This window comes from Serinus canaria, chromosome 3, assembly GCF_022539315.1.
Source record: "Serinus canaria isolate serCan28SL12 chromosome 3, serCan2020, whole genome shotgun sequence".
Lineage (NCBI taxonomy): Eukaryota > Metazoa > Chordata > Aves > Passeriformes > Fringillidae > Serinus > Serinus canaria.
Window position 1 is genome coordinate 104,123,899 of NC_066316.1, and position 15,838 is coordinate 104,139,736.

The window sequence follows — 15,838 nt, forward strand, 5'->3', positions numbered from 1 at the left end:
TTTCAGTGAGTATTTCAAGAATTTGGAAGTGCCAGACTGTCAGAAGAAACACAGTGCCAAGGCTAAATGTAAAAGGAATTATTATATTGATGCTAGCAATTACAGGATTGCAAGGGAGATGCTTCTTTCAGGCAAAAGTATAGAATATATGTTAGTTCAATAAGATTCATAACAAATTTGAAGAATTTAATTTAAGGCAAGCATCATTTGCTTATGAAAATAGATTTCAAAATACTTTGATGTAGCAATAACATTACAGCAACATATTACACTGATAATAAGAGAAAAATGTCAGTGTTATACATTTTTATTTTTGTTGGTGTTCTTTCATCAAGAAGGAAGGGGCATGGAATCAGCATTACATTAAATAGACATAATCTGCCTAAACAATAGATTCAATAAACTATTGTAAACAGGGGATAAAGATGGTAATTTCTTTAAAAAGGATTAAAAATGATGGTCGATAAACATCTGCAAACAGACTTCTAATGTGGCCTAAGGAATTCATTCATCAATAGCTCCTTAGACTTAGTGCAAACTACCCTGGGGCTTTATTTTGATGTCCACAGGGCAAAGATCTGTGAAGAACAATGAGATGGCATTAGAGGAGGGCACCTAGGAGTGAATCAGTTTTTGAAGAACTCACCAGAAACTAAATCTATTTAGCTGGGTTTTAACACCAGCAGGAAATTAAACTCCAAATAACCCAGTTCCCTCCCCCCCCGCTCCTTTTGGTATAGGAGGTGCAAAAAAGGAGAGACTATGGGTTGAGATAACAATTTAGTAAAAGCACAGGAACAAGACACAATAACCATGGCAATATTAGTAGCAAAAGTATACAAAAAAGAGATGGCGTTTTATCCACAACAAAATATTCACCACCAGGAACAAAACCAAGAAGGCAGACACCCCCCAAAGGTCGTGTCCACGTGGTTCCCCCAGAAAAAGGCAATATGGTGACTGTTCCTGTGCCATGCCACCTGGCAAAGGCAATATGGTGGGGGGGCTCCAACAGATAATGTTTCCCAAAGCCCAGCCTGAAATAATAAAAAATGGTGATAAAACAAAAACACTGGAAGCTGGATTGTCTGAGTTGGAGTGGCCCTGCACCCCTGACAAGCTCAGTTCTGTGCAGGGAATTCACAGCAATTTCTACTGCTCTGCTGCCGCTTTTCTTACCTTTCCACCATGCTCCTTTCAGCTTGGCTTGCTGGCACCTGACTAGGTTGGAGTCACCCCCACTGCCAGTCCCCTCCCCCTTGCATTGTCATTTCAGCACTACCATCAATCACCTTTTCCCTGCTGTCCTTTTCAGCAACAATGGTCCATAGTTGCACCCTGGTGACAATTCAGAGGGATGACAAAGGGACCAAGAATGGTGGGATGGATGCAAACACCTTCCCAGAGTGAGGGAAAATGGCCAACTTTCAGTAACGACACCCTGGCTCAGCAAAGAGGTGAGCAACATAGAATAACAACCTGGTCACACCCACACAGTGCTAAACTGACCCCTCTGTAACCAGGACATAACCTTTGGTCTGCTCTTAATCCACTTGTCTGTTTTCCAAATCTCTTAAAAACTTGATAGGTACAAACTAATCAACATATGTGGTTAAATTAGGTAAAAAAGGTCAAATTTATTGGCAAGCTGGGAAATATAGAATCACTGAATGGTTTGGGTTGGAAGGGATGGTAATGATCATCGAGTTCCAAACCCCTGCCATGGGCAGGAATACTTTCCACTTATGCACTATCCAACCTGGCCTTGAACTCTTCCAGGAATGGGGGATCCACAACCTCTCTGAGCAACTTGTTCCAGTGCCTCACAACCCTCACAAAGAATTTTTCTGTAATATCTAATATGACAAAATAACATGACTGTGTGTCAAATAAACCCTTCTGTGCAGTCACCTTTCCTATCTCTAGCAGGATCATCATCTCTTAAAGTGAGAAATGCCAGAAGATCCTTGAAATCTATTATAATGCTGCTGTCGTCCAGTCCAAGGCATGTGCAACCATGATACTGATAGTGGCAGTTCTACCAACAAGACACCTTAAAATCTTCTCACCCAAACTCCACATGGTTTCTGGAGCTGTTGCTTGGTGGGAAGTGTGTGGAGGATCATTTCCTTCAGACTCTTAACTCCTATTACCAAGGGGTTTCTACCTCTCATTGCCCCACCTTACACCCATCAAGGAATGTATAGCTTGGGCTGCCCTTGCCAGGCTGAACTGCAATGTGTGCAGGTTTTCCAAGTTCCCACGGGATATCTTGATGTCTTCCTGAGATAATTTTGGACTGCAGCATGGAAGTGGCCTCTAAGTCACATCAATGGGCTGGGAGATTGCAGCTGACAAAATTCTGCCTGTGGTTGCCTTTGCCAGCATTGGCAGAGCTGTGGTCTCACCATCCCTTGCCTCACTTCATAATCAGAGGGAATCATTCTCCCAAACCCTTCCCACTGCAGCTGGGTTCTTCAGCCCCTCACTGGCTCTCTGTCTTCAGGTACTGGCTAAACATCTTTTGCACGTGACAAAGCAGAGTCAGCCATTGGGCATTTACAACTTTTAAAAGGGAAGTTGGATTAGAATCTCATTCAGTAGGTTTTTGCCATGGAGTAAAATCTTTCAGTGATTTTCAAGTGCCTTTGGTATTTGTTAGCAGTCAGTTTTCCTGATGGCCTGGTGAAAACCCCATCGACTAGAAGTGACAGTGATTTGCAGATCTTTTATGTTCACTGTCTTGATGAAGCTCAAAAGTTCAATTATTTCAGATTCCAGCTGTATCACTGCCACCAGTTACCTTAGTCCTTAAAATGCATACCTGCAGTTACTGAAAAGCAGCAAAAACTTTGCTGCTTGGAGGGTGACTTCTTATTTCTTTTAATTCAGGGAGTGACATGAACCTTATTTTTTTCTTTGCATTTTTTTCCCAAGGTCATTGAATTAACTTTTCACTTGTAAAATCAGTTCCATCTCTCAGCCCAAGACTTATTCTGGCAGTGTTGTCAATCAGCTCTGCTACTTGTACATCCACAAGGGATTTCTTTTACAAGAAAGAGACAAAAAGCACAGGTGATAATATCATAGAATCGGGGGCTTGCTTTGACATAAACCTTGAACAACACCTTGTTCCTCAATAGCAGCAGACTAGTTGTTCATGCCCAGCTTTCCTACAAGAAAATGTATGATCCAAACAGAATAAACATGTTGAGACCAGCCTATGTTTATAATTCCAAGTTGCTTTTTTTCTTAACTTATGTTATTGCATTTTTCTCCCATGGAATTTTCTGGTGGATTAACGTGGCTAAAGAAAACTTGCAAATATTTTGCTTAAGGTTTAATTAATTCATTTTTCTTATAATCTATATATTCCATTGTAATGTTCTCAATGTGGCAACTTTAAATGTTTGCCTTTTTAAAATAAGCTAAAAGACGTGTAAATATCTTAAAATTAAAACTACTTCAGATTTTTGATTTTTTGTGAAAAAGTTTTCATTTTTTTTCCTTGCCATTAATCTTAATGTCCTGAATGGATATTTTAACAACTAGAACAGACTGAAATAGTCTAAAATTTAAAAAATGAAAAGAGATAATAATAATCTTTATTGGTGCACTGAGTTCTCAATGGCAAGGGAAGTTAATTAGTCTGAACATTTTCCTTGAGGAAGATGAAAATAGAATAAAAATAGACTCCTCCATTTGTTAGAAAATATAAGGATTGATATTGTAATTACAAGTCTTGTGTAACCTCTGTGCTAGTTATCTTCCTGAGCAGAGTACATTCAACATATGAAGTTGAAGAAGTCAAACAAATATTTTGCAAAACAAGTCAAAGATCTGAGCTGAGCCATGGCGACAGTAAAAGTCCTGTCCTCTGGGAGAAGGGAGCTAGTTACAAACCTTCAGCCTAGATGGTTTTGAGTAATTTCCTTTCTGACTTCCATAAATCACAGAATACTTTAATTGCGAATGCATTACCAGCTGACCATGGCCTGAACAGGATTATGGACTTTCACTTGTTCCTAAGATTAACCCATGTTTTTGTAGTTTACTTAAGATCCTTTCAAATGTTTTTCTCTTATCTATAAACTATTTCAGTGATTGCATTTCAGGATGCTTAATTATTAAACTCCATTAAACAATTGTAGTAATTATATATTATTTGATATAAAACACTGAGTTCATTTTCTGGCTAAATTAAATAAGAAGTAGAAGAGAAAAAGACAAATATTGAACTTTTCCTCTTTAAGCCTCACATTTTCCAAGTTCATAAAGTAGTTGCAAAACTTAATTCATTTTACAGACTTCTGAGATTTTACAATGATGTTTCCATCCAATATACAATTTATCTGCAAGTTCTCGAAATGCTTTTTCAGCCTCATTTGAAATAGAATGATTGGTTCAGATTGCTCAGTCAGTCATAAGGTGTTCACTCTGTTCATTAAGGCTTTCCAGATATGCTGAATCCAGCCCATCTAGTCAGGGGGCTTCAAAAGCAAATGTTTGTTTTTCAGGAATCCTTTAATTACAAGAAAGTGGAATAATCTGCTGCTCACAGTCATAATTCATAGAACAAGATGTAACCAATTTAACTTGCAGAAAGGGACAATTTTATTATGTATTAAATTAAAAAGGCACAGTCAAGGAACAGAATAAATTTTCTAGAGAGGCTACAGGGTCCCAGTCTCCAGAGGATTTAAAACCAGAAATGCTTGTGTCTGTGATGGTGAATATATGTACTCTTTGTGGGTATGTGAATATACTAAATGTGTTAGTTATATGATTTGTGACCCTTTTTTATGTTATCCTCTGATTTTATATCCTTTTTCTAAGTGTTCCTCCGATTAGCAGTAGGATACTCAGTGTGCCAGCACAGAAAGAAGGTTATACAGAAGGATGTGCTAGTTCCAAAGCAGTGTGGAAAAGAAGAAAAATAAATGAGAATGAGCAGGAACTCACAGTGTATGGAACAGATAGTGTTTGCATCACTTAACATACCACTGGGAAATGATTAGATTTAGTGTTGGAAAGCTTATAAAATCTAGACTTGAAAAACTTACCCAGGCCAGCACAGTAAGGTAGGTAGACATTCTTGATTGTTCCTTGAAACACAGTGGAAAAGAGCAATTCTTCTACAAAAGCCAGTCCAGAGAGAGGTGTACAGCAGGCCCTTTTTCAACATAAGACTCACCAAATGTTGGTGAGGAAACTAAATTTTCTGTTTTGAGGAGGATATGTGATAATACAGTCAGATTGAAGTGTCTTTAATAGGGGTGGTCTGTGTGAAACAGGGAACTGGATTTGGAAGCCTTTTGCAGACTCCAGCAGCCATCCATCAAGAGATAACATTTAGAATTTTGAGATGATTCAGCTAGCTGAAAGCTGACCTTCTCTCAGCTTGTTTTGCTGTTGTTTATGTTTCCTGTGCTTGTATATTTTATGACTAGGGTAATAAGCAATAAAATATTCTTTAACTCTATTTTATAGCTTCTAGTAATAAATAATAGTTGGGACATTTTTTGGGATCTTTCTAGATTATTATTTAGCCTGCATGCTACCCTTCTGTATCAGCAGTAATGCCATCTACTTTCCAATGAGCAGTGCCAGAAGTTCTTGGAGGTCATGCACTCCAAGGCTGACTTGATTCCTGTCTCAGGCTGAAAGCTGGTGAAGATGTTGCATTTCAAGAAAGGACTCTGCCTTGAGGAAGATATTCCTGGCAACAAGCTAATCAACAAAAATCAAGTGTCTGCTACTAAATTTGCAGGGTCTGCATGATATTTTTTTCCCTCTAAATATCCTGGCCCAGAGTTTTAATATAAATTCTTATTAGTCAAAACAATGAGAGGAACTTTAAAGAATTGGCTGCAATGCACAGAGGGTCCTATGAGAACACTGACAGTTAAGTGAAGCCATGTGAAGGAGAAAAATTTTAAAGACTGTACAGGACTCAGAAGATCAAAATAAAGTTGTCATGGACATGGGTGTTATATAAACATATCCATGTTTATCAAAGAACGCTGTAGAGTCTGGCCTGAATCTAAAGCTGAGTGTAAAGCTTGGAAGACGGAAAGGTTGTCTTGCAGAGCAGTGAGGATGGAAGTGGAAGGATCTCTTCTTTGGAGAGAAGTGTTTCTGAAAAAATGTGGACTAGAAAACAAGAGCAAAACAATATAGCAACTGAACCAAGATCAAGCACATTTGAACCAAGATCGTGTGTTTGGCCGAGGAGGACACCTTTTTCATAGGAACAGTACATGTAAAATGACCTACCCAACTATGACAGAAGTAACCTGGGAAAATAGAAAGGGGTGTTTCTTTGGCTAATTAAAATTACAGTTAAAAATATTAATGGGTTCATTGCCGCCATATATTTTATTCATGTTTTCTGTAAAGACATTTTTTCACCTGATTGTGAAAAAATCACAATCTGGTGATTGTGATCAAAAAAATTTCAATCTGGTGTGAAAATGCCAGTTCTTCTGACGAATACACGTGTATTGTATTTGTATGTGTACACACCCTTTTACAAAGGGTTTTTTCCCTCTTTTTTTTTTTCTTTTTCATAAACTGGTGAAGAAACCCTTTGACATAAAAAAACCACCATAAAACTGAGCAACCTCCAGCAAAAGGTAAACGTAGGCTCAAGACATAAGCCACAGAAGAAAAAGGGTCCTGTATTTTAAGCTGAGGGAGTACCAATTGAAAACTATGGGCAGAAGAAGTTATTAACTTGTCAAGTCTTTCTGGAGAAAATGTTCAGCTCCAGAATGAATATTATAAGAAGAAAATCAGAGGATATGATGCTATGTCCACCTGCAACATATTATATGTGTAGAAGCACTTTTTGTGCACATGTGTGTTTATGTGAATATTACCTGTATATTTAATGGTAAATAAATCTAATGCACAATTTTTGATATACAATACATAGCTATCATTGCAATAGGTGGATCTAGAGCTGTGCTTGTCTGCTGAGAGGATCACAGTGGAGCTGAGGTGGTCCTACTGGAGTTAGTTGCCAGCTCCCAGAAGAATTTTCCCTTTAAATGAGTAGCTGCATTTCTTCACAGGAGGACTAAGAATATGTCCTTATATATATTATCAACACAGTTTTGAATAAAAATTTCAAACTATGAAAAGTGTAATAAAGTTTCAAAGCCATCAGCCACCGGTAAAAATTTAAGTGATAAGTGCATGTTAAATGTCCAGGATAGGAAGAGCTGTTAAGAGTATGGATTATTTAGGAAATATCATGCTAATATTTTGTGTTAACAATCTCTGCCAAGCATGGTCATGTGGCATTTACAGGCAGGATTTCAGGAGGACATGAATATCCATGGATCCATTTTTTTATCTCCTTCTCTTCTGGTGAAATATTCATGCAAAACACTTCATGAGTTTCCATATTTTTTCTCTCTTCCATTAGACTCACCACAATCCCACATATCCTAAATGCTGAAATGACCAAGGAAGAGCTTTGCAGCTGTTTCCTTACTGCATATGGAATATTTTTGCAGGTATTGACTCAGTGCAAAGTTGAGAAAGGTGTCTAGTCCAGGTTCATCAATTTGGAGCAACTGTTTAAGGAAGCCACAACTCCCGGAGATACCTCCAGGACCCAGGACAGGACACTCCCAGGGGATGTTGGCAGAGTGCAGCAGTCTCTCCTGTTCGACTTGCTGAGTGAAAATGAGTGAAGGGAGGTGGTGGAGTCCAGGTCAGTGCCTCGCATGTCATTTGGTGGCCTTTCAGTTGTTGATTGCTTTCTCCATCGTAAGGGCTTTGATTTTAATTGGATCATTGTGTGCACATATGGATATTCCTGGTGGCCTAACCAGTGAACATAATTAAAAGAAATGATTGCCTTTCACTTTAAGCGAACATCTGGTTTTACTTGAAGCAAGATGACTTAGCTGTTTCAGAAACATTCTTGTAACCCTGGATTCACATTTTCATCTTAAAATATATATTTTCTCTGTTCAAGCAGCATGTTAATGTAAACACTATATATAACTGACAACCAAAATTTTCAGAAGTATTTGGTGCTCTGAGCATTAGTGAAACCACAAGAATTATTACATTTTTGATTTGATCTCTGTAAATCTGTTTCAACAGTCACTCTGATTCAAACAATTATTCTGATTTATATTCCAAGAACTATAATTTGCAGAAAATGTAACCATGTGAAAACATGTTTTTGTATAGTATATCTTGGCAACCTTGTTTTGTTGTGATGTCATTGCCTTAGGTTTCATGGAAATACTGAGGGAATAAAAGGAAAACAAGACCCTCTCTTTGAAGTATATTTGTGCATCCCCTCTCTCCATCTCTAAAACAGTTTTAATGTCCTTTTTCCATAATGACACTGAGTTTTCTGTTATTGCTTGACTGACATTATGGCCAGAAATGTACTAAAGACTCTCATGAAGGGAATTTAATTGAGAGGGAAGGATTTGTCACCTTTCACTTCTCCCTATCAGGTAGTAATCATCATTTATACAATGAGATATTTTGTGATCCTGGGGTTCTTTACTTTCATGTTGTTACAATTCCAGTTTCTAAACAGTTAAACACAGGCACATAAGCAAGGTACACAGAGCAGAGAAAATGAAATTTCAGACCATTTATCAACAGCAAAAGTAACGCTGGAACTTTATCCATTAAAGCTCTATCTAATCTGGTTTATTGTAACATCTGAGAGAAGATGACTGTGCTTTATTAAACCAAGAGCTCTCATTCACTTCATCACATCTGCTCTTTCTAAAAACAAAAAAAAAAAAAAAAAAAAAATATACAGGGTTATTAAGAGTAGCCCTTCGTTATAAAAAGCAGAAGTTAAAGATACGCACAATAGAATGAAAAATGGCAGAAGAAAATGTCTTCATATGGAAGCAATCCATCTGGATACACCTAGATATGCTATATGGGGATTTCCAGTACTATTAAAAAGGTTATCCCTAGTACAAGATATTAAAAATATGCCTTGTATGATTTAGGGATTTTAAACATTTCCAGTGTTTTTACTGAAAGAAAAGAAAAAAAAAAACATAGGGAAAAGGAAAGCATCACATTCAAAACATTCCTAACTGGCTTCATATTTTTGTTTTTCCAGCACCAACAAGAAAGCACATCACAGACGAGCTCATGCCTGTCAGAAGTGATCGTATGCTAAATCAAATGACACCATTTGCTAATTTCATTTCCCCAGTACGTGCATTTGTGTGTTTGTCTGGCTGTTATGTGTCTGGGATGTTTGGAAAGTGCAGATTTTTCTTATCTGCTTTGTTGCTCAGTGAATTACAAGGATTTTTTCTGTTGGGGCTGATTGTGCACTCAGTCACCTTATTGCTTATCCTGAGCAATTGATTGATTTCAAAGTATCTCTTACCTGATTAAGAGAATGGCTGGAAAATTGTCACTACTGACCCTGTAAATTCCATCAACCACTTAAATGATTAATTATTGTGAGTTCTCTCCTTTGGCACTCTCTATCAGGCATAGGACTAGGCAAGTAATGCATCCTCTGACTAGCACTGAGTCTTCATAGGATCAGATAGGATAGATTTTTTCATAGGAGAAATTATTTTTTAACAGCAATTTTCAAGCAGTTAAAAATCACAAATAATTTGTGTTGGTTCTGAGTTTATGTATTCACTTTTAAATTATACTTTTCATTTAGCCTATCTCTACATATCTTCTCTTAAATATATTACTATCAAAAAATCCCTTTCATTTTGTGAATTGGCAGCTATTTAATCTCCTCTTGAAAAAGTAAATGAGCAAAATGTACATTGGACATGATCTCAGCACTAGTCATATACTATGTTCTGACTGTTGAAGGCAATGGTCTATAAATCTCTACAGGTATATCCATAGATTTGAGTAATCTACCATATTTCCTTCAAATTGCCAATCATGGACCTCGTCTCTAGCAAATTTGGTACTTGTTACAATAAATAAAATTAATGTTCATGTATTAAGAAGAGCCACTGTAAATCATAGCTCCCTCTTTCAGGACTATTGCTTCAGCAGTTGGTGTAGGAAATGAAGTCGTTTTGGGGGGTAGGAAACAGCAAGAGCTGCAGAGAACATTTGAAACTCAAGTTAAAGCTGATCTCAGCCCACCTCCACGTTAGTCATTCCAAGGTCTGCTGCAGGTGGTCTTCACACAGAAGCTCAAAAGAGTCCACTAGTGCCAAAGCATGGAGCTGGGAGGGGAAAGTGATGAAGCCTTCACAGGGAACAATAAAGCTTTCATACTACAAAAAGAGTGGAGAACCAAGCTGAGCAACCTGGAAAAATGTTAGCATGTAGAAGGCAGAAATAAGCAAATAAATTTAAAAAGCATGCAAAAAAGAGAAGGACAGACTTTGACTTTGGATAAGCATGGAAATTTTCCAGAAGAGACACTGCTAAATTGCTTATCATCTGCTGAAATATTCTTTTATAAAATAAGTAGAATCTGATCCCAGCTGAAACAGCATAGTTAGTATTAACATTTTTTCTCAGTTCTACCTCAGTTGAAATTAATTATTCATTTTAATTTTTATTGCACCTCCAACATTTCTCCTTTTTCCCAGCCCTATCACTTCCTCCAAAGTTGGCTTTTCACCCTGCTGGAACTAAAAACTGAGGGTGAAGTCTTGGCACTGCTGAAGTTAATATAAGTTTGGCCTCTGCAATGAGGTCTGGATTTTACATAGATGTTTAAGAAGTTCTTTGGGAGCATTCATGCCTTCACTCAGTCATTTGTCAGATTTTAAAATCTCTTTCTCTCCACTGACCTACAAGGATCTCCACTTATTATATGAGATTAGGGGTTTACTTTGCATTCCTAAGTGTCACTGGTGTTATTTTATTCTGAATTTGAACAGTTAAGTCCCTAAGGGGGAGTTATGTCCTCTAAGCTTTGTGGAAACCTGGGCTAGAGGAAGTAGCAATCCCTTCAGACATGACAAACATGGGGTGAAGGCAAAGAAGTGTTTCTCCTATGCAGACAGACTGCGAGCTTTGGAGCTGTTCAGTCTGGAAAAGGAAGGCTCTGGGGAGAACTTGGAGCACCTTAAGTACCTAAAAGGGCTACAAGGGAGCTGAGAGGGACTATTGACAAGAGCCTGTAGTGATAGGACAAGAGGTAATAGCTTTAAAACCACAGAAGGCAGATGTAGACTAGATATTACAAAGAAATTCTTTCCTGTGAGGGTGATGAGACCCAGGCACAGGTTGCCCAGAGAAGTGGTAGATGCTCCACCCCTGGAAGTGTTCAAGGCCAGGCTGGATGGAGCTCTGAGCAACCTGGTCTAGTGAAAGTTGTCCCTTCCCATGGCAGGGGAGCAGGAACTGGATGATCTTTAAGGTCCTTTTCAACTCCAACCATTCTGTGATTTTAAGTAGAGCAGAAAAAGAGCAAATAAGGTTGTGATGGCAAGCATAAACAATTTGCATGACTTGTAAGAGCTAAGGTCACTGAAAATTATAGATATCCTACTAGGGGATTTGTTTGACTATTGTCTTTGCTGTTTCCCCAAAGAACACCCTATCTATCTGTCCTAGACCAGAATTTGTGTGAGAATAGAAGAAGAAAGCTGAGTCAGGAGATTCCATTTCCCATAGAACAAAAGTGAACTCAGAAAATTCCCCACTTTCAAACAAACTGTGCTGGAAGATAATGACTGGGGCTTTGCCAACATCATCTCTTTGGTAAGTTGGCTGTTCCTCTGCTCTGTGGTTAAGCTAGGAGTCATACTGCAGCTTACAGAAGAAAAAGGGATCAGACTTTATAGCTCATCTTCTATTTATAAAAGCTACGTACTGCATCCCCCTAGTGCAGCAGACAAGATTTAGTTTCACAGATACAGCTTCAAAGCAAAGCAAATTCAGCAAACTTCACCATGACTTTAGTTGTGTTACTAATGCAATGGGAGAAACCCACGTGCTTAGGTTTTTGCTGAATTAGGGTCTAATTCTGCTGTTTTCTTCTCAGCATGTATTTAAAACAAATTTGGAATGAATCAGTGGAAAAAAAAGAGCCTGAACATCAAATAGTTGTTATTCCACATGACAACTTTAATGAATTTTCTTGTAGAAGCTGTCGGTGTCTGACTGGTTTTGAGCACTGTCACTGATATAAGTAGCACATGTAGTGTCATTTCCAGGTGACAGATTAGCAATGGCACAAGGAGTTGGCTGAGGAAGAGTTTCAGAACAAGTATGTGAGTGAGAGACTGTGGGTGTCATTCAGCAGTTGCTGATGGAGGGTCATTTCTGGTTTAAGAGATGATCACAAAATTTGAAGTTTAATATTGAGAAAAACCCCATGACATCAATGTCTCAGAAATTCTGCTTTTCCCATCTTCAAGTGCAATTATTGCTATAGTAGTTTATAAACAAGTGATTATTGTGTAATTCTATGTTGTCAACATTTTTGAGTGTCCATAACCAATCTTTTACAGGGCAAAATGAATCTAACAGACACCCAGAGTATCCCAACACAAGCTGAGCTTAAGATTTGCTGGTTTACTCTTTCCCCACAGGAAATCAGGGGTTGTCACACAAGGGAACTGACTGCGGTGCTGAGGTTGTGGCTCCGAAAATTTTTACATTTAGTGCGTAAGTTAAAATCCACTCTTTTACTGTCTAGGTTGTAGGCCTTCTGACATTTGGCAGAGATCACCATAAAATAATCCATTTCCATTAAAGTAATTAGTGAGTCAGTGATTATCTCTAGAACTACATCATAGTGAGATTACTGTTGCAATGCTGTGATGGCCCTGACAAGGGGAGAGAATGATGTATTTGATTCTCTGGATATCAGAAGGTTAATTAATTACTTTATTGTACTATATTATTTTATACATCTAAAACTGAATTTGTCAAACACTCAGCCTTGCACTCAACTCTTACACTGCACGGAATTCTGTGACTGTCACCTGGCACACACACTCTTGGCCGACAGGCCAAGGAAACAAAACATTATGACTTTGGGTAAATAATCTTTATATTGTATTTTACTTTTGTACAAACACAGGCACAGCAAATGATAAGAATTGTGTTTTCTTTCTCTGATGTTCAGAGAATGTGAAACCCAGAAATATTCTTGGGAAGAATTGTGTCTTGTTTTTCTCTGTGAAGAGAAATGTGGCCACAATTACAGTGCATGCCACTTGCTGCAGCTGCAATCATATGTGTGGTTTAAATGGATATGCAGAATATTTATAGGACTGAGTGAAGCATTTCTGCCATTTATTATGTGTTCAGCAATTAAGGTAGAAGTAGAGGGTGAAATCAGCATCGTGCTCCACAATGTGATGTGAGAAGGGCCATGACATCCTGCCACTGCAATGTGCCTGGCTGGCAGGGTTGCCATCCTCACCAGCTGTATCGTGGCTGGTCTGCACTGTCTCCTCATTAAAGCCATACATACAGCAGACATGTGCTTTTACTGCCTGATTGCCCTGTCATGTGGAAGAGTGGGTTTGGGACACTCATATGCCCGTGTGCATGCCAGACTACACCCCATCTTGGACCCTACTATTGTATCCTGAACTTATGATTTATAGGAATCAAGTCCCAAGGATCTGTTGACTCTTAAATAATGAACTGTGCCTTTAGTGTCAACTGGATTGGATAAATAAAAATGAACTCAGAGGTAACAAAACTGATCAAAGAAGTATTTTACAAGCACAGAAGCAAAGTGAAGCCTTTTTACAGAGAGTTATTTGAGTGAAACTTATGCTGATGAAAAATTAAAGCACAATGCAAACCTGAAATTTTTGAGACACATTACATGGCTGAATATTTCATTTATTAACCACAGAATATTTCATAAAACAATGGTTCCCTCATTAAAGAAACTCCATTAAAGAAACAGACCTGTCAAGGGAATACATTTTTATATCCAGTTAGGGTTTGTATTTAACAGATTTCCACTTTGTATATTTTTCTGCGGTAGCTGCTAAGTAAAATATATATACTCTTGAATGTTTGCTTACTTCTGGAATAGGAAATTTCCACACAATTTAGTGATTTAAGAACTGATTCTAATCTAATAAAAATAATAATAAAAAACCCCTTTGGGAATACTCAATGTCACTCAGCCTGTGGAACAACAGCCTTTGTTCATTTAGAGCATCATCTATTTTCCAGAGTCTTTCCAAGGTTTCATGGGGAGCTGAACTGCACCCTGGAGCCACCAGTGAGCCAAATTGCTGATCTGCCTGGTGCTCTGGCTTCATTAGACCTTCTGGGGAACAGCTCTGGGAGTTTATCACCTTTCAGTGATTACTCAGTCACTCTTTCTTGCTTTCTTAAGTAGATTAATAATAAAAGATCCCAATAATGATGGTAGTCAAAGTTCAGGAGGAAGCACAGGAAGGCTCAGATAGATCATCCTGTCACTGTTCCTTGACAAGCTGCAATGCGTCTGAGGTGCTCCCACTGACTGTGAACATGCTGCTGGCACATGGAAAGGGCCAAGTAGTGGAGTAAAGCTGTCAGGGGCAGAGAATTTAAGGCTAAATTATATTATATTTGCAACAGTGCATGCTTGGAGAATTGCTGCAGCTCCATTGGTATCTTTTAACTTGTTAACTGTCTGCCATCATCAGGGATTTGGTCACCTCTCAGCTTCACAGTGCCCCACTGCCCCCATAAAGATGGGAGTCTCTTAAAAGATTTTAAAAAAGAAGATATCCCAAATCACTCACACAAATATTCTCACTGTTATCAAGAAAAAATGAAATAATTTTGAATAGCAAGTTTGATTATGAGTTTTCAAGCCAAAGAGCAAGCAAAATCCATTAACTGTTTCCCAAGAGCAAACAAAGTTCATAAATTTCTTCCCTATTACAATAAATAAAGAGCAGGAGCTTTGAAGTTCTATTTTACCACTTATAGAGTCACAGGATCATTTAGTCATCTGGTCCCCTTGTCTGCCCAAAGCAGGGCTGAATCCAAAGCTTGACCATATTATCATAGAATCAGAGAATGGGTTGGCTTGGAAGAGACGGTGCACAACACTTCCAGGGATGGGGCATCCACAGTCAGTGTTTTCTTGTGAAGGTTATAAACATATCCAGAGATGGAAGTTTAACAAATTTTTCATGGTGTTGATTTCTAATCAACCATTATCATAAATTGGGTATGCTTTCTGAAACTCTAGCCTGATAGATAAAATTGCTATTTTCAGCCTCTGGACTAACACTCAGAGTTCAACCCCAAGTCTGATACAGGGTATATTTGAAAGATTTTTTTTTTTTCCTGAGTTATTAAAATAAGTTAAAATTTCTTTACAACATGAATCCACAAGCAAAATTCCAATCTGGATAGTGAATTAAGCATGTTTCAGTGGAAAGTATGAAAAAGTTGTAAAATACAAGCTCCAGATTGTTGTTCAGGTTAAATCAGCATTTTTCCTTTGATCTAGTAAATCAGCAACTTTGCTAGTCATCTCTGCCATTTTTCACTGAAATATCTTTCCCTTCTATTCATCCTGTCCAGCTATGAAAAAAAATGGAAAAGCCACTTCCTGACAGCTTCACTTGTAATGACTCCAGCTACTTTATCACCTTTAAAAATGATAATAGAAAGTCAATCAGAAATTGTCTGAAAATATTTCCGATAGTCTCCAATTCAAACCACGGTGACTAGAAAGAGTCTATTTAATGGAAGTCAGAAAGTGTGGATGATGCCATCCAGTTTCCCTTTCCAGGTTCTTGAAATACTTTTTCTGTAAGTAGCATTGTAGGTATGTGCAGGTGTAGTAAATAAACTCAGGTACAGCTGCTGCATGTTTTCTGGATGAAAATGCAAGATGTCACCAACTTGCTGCTGA